Here is a 2,390-nt window from a genome sequence, read left to right as displayed (position 1 = left end):
GCTCTAGTGTCTTCGCGTTCCCAGTAGCTGCGCGAGACGAGTCCAATGGGACCGTTATACGCCAGCAGCCAGCAGCAGCCTGCAGGAAAAACCCGCCCGTGTCAACCGCAGACGCAGACGGGCTGCTCCGGATACTGTGTCCTAGAGTACCGGGTACACTGCAGTTACTGTCCGGGAGGGAAGACACACGTGTACTTCTCAGACCTGCTCACAGCTCCCGTTGACCTCCCACTGTCCGACCGAAGAAGCGGGTTACCATGTGAGACCGTACCTGCAAGTCTCTGTTGGTACATTAAGGCCAGGGGCATCGGCTGGTACGTACTTTTCATTTCAATAAACTTTACCAACAGGCGTACACTTAAAGATATTTTATTTTGTTCTGAAAGCAACCAGTTTCGGCAGTTCGTTTTGGCATCTGCAGGCTCCATACGCTTTTTTTCAAATCAACGAAACTGTCACGCTTTCGTGTGAGTCAGCTGCACAACGACTGGAATTCACGATGTGCAGTTTTATGTCGCTATACGATAAGTTGATGATTTGTAAAAAGCGTATAGGTTCTGAAGATGACAAAATGAATTGCCGAAACGGTTGCTTTCAGAATAAAAAAAACTTACAGTGTACGGCTGTTGGTAAAGGAGGAGAAATGCGTGCCATCACGTTTCCGAGTTTGATACAGGTCGGATTGTAGCCTATCTCGATTGCGGTCTATCGTATCGCGACATTGCTGCTCGCGTTGGTCGAGATCCAATGACTGTTAGCAGAATATGGAATCGGTGGGTTCAGGAGGGTAATACGGAACGCCGTGCTGGATCCCAACGGCCTCGTATCACTAGCAGTCGAGAAGACAGGCATATCCGCTTGGCTGTAACGGATCGTGCACCCACGTCTCGATCCCTGAGTCAACAGATGGGGACGTTTGCAAGACAACAACTATCTGCACGAACAGTTCGACGACGTTTGCAGCAGCATGGACTATCAGCTCGGAGACCATGGCTGCGGTTACCCTTGACGCTGCATCACAGACAGGAGCGCCTGCGATGGTGTACTCAACGACGAACCTGGGTGCACGAATGGCAAAGCGTCATTTTTTCGGATGAATCCAGGTTCTGTTTACAGCATCATGATGGTCGCATCCGTGTTTGGTGACATCGCGGTGAACGCACATTGGAAGTGTGTATTTGTCATCACCACACTGGCGTATCACCCGCCGTGATGGTATGGGGTGCCATTGGTTACACGTCTCGGCCACCTCTTGTTCGCATTGACGGCACTTTGAACAGTGGACGTTACATTTCAGATGTGTTACGACCCGTGGCTCTACCCTTCACTTGATCCCTGTGAAACCCTACATTTCAACAGCATAATGCACGACCGCATGTTGCAGGTCCTGTACGGGCCTTTATGGATACAGAAAATGTTCGAATGCTGCCCTGGACAGCACATTCTCCAGATCTCTCACCATTTGAAAACGTCTGGTCAATGGTGGTCGAGCAACTAGCTCGTCACAATATGCCAGTCACTACTCTTGACGAACTGTGGTATCGTGTTGAAGCTGCATGGGCAGCTGTACCAATACACGCCATCCAAGCTCTGTTTGACTCAATGCCCAGGCGTATCAAGGCAGTTATTACGGCCAGAGGTGGTTGTTCTGGGTACTGATTTCTCAGGATCTATGTACCCAAATTGCGTGAAAATGTAATCACATGTCAGTTCTAGAATAATTATTTTTTTTTCCAATGAATACCCGTTTATCATCTGCATTTCTTCTTGGTGTAGCAATTTTAATGGCCAGTAATGGCTACAACCCTACCTCGATGGACGAAACACTACAGAAATTATTAAAATAAACAACAAGTCTCCTCTCTTCTTCACTCTGTGCTCGACCCGCTACCTCAACACCTTAATAAATCGTGCACGGTTCCATATTTAAGAAAAAGTCTCTGAATGTGGTCAGAAAGCTTAAATCCAGGAACTTCAAAACGTCGTTTTCTATTCACAACATTGCTGGACATTTTTGCCCAATGGTCAAGCTTTCAAAAAGAGTAGAACACACAATTATCATTTGTAATTGCTTTTAGGAAACTTATGTTGGTCAGCCTTGAAGGAACACTATAGAAGTTGTGCACTTAGGAAAGCAGACTCTACTTTTGAAGACCACTCGCTTAAAGAAGGCCACAGATACAAAGTGCAACGTTAAGTTTTACGTAACAGTCACAAAGCAAGGAAAATGAACAACCTTGAAATAATAGAAACTAATAAAAATTAAGTTCACTTGTCCAGGCTTAGAGACATCTGTCTGTGCTAAAACTGGCCACACCCTAACCCTCCCACCCATGACGATTCGGATCTACGCCAAAAAAATGCCTAGGGTTTTTTTGAAACTTTCTTTT

Source organism: Schistocerca gregaria, chromosome 2, assembly GCF_023897955.1.
Source record: "Schistocerca gregaria isolate iqSchGreg1 chromosome 2, iqSchGreg1.2, whole genome shotgun sequence".
Classification (NCBI taxonomy): domain Eukaryota; kingdom Metazoa; phylum Arthropoda; class Insecta; order Orthoptera; family Acrididae; genus Schistocerca; species Schistocerca gregaria.
Note: the sequence above shows the minus strand (reverse complement) of the source record.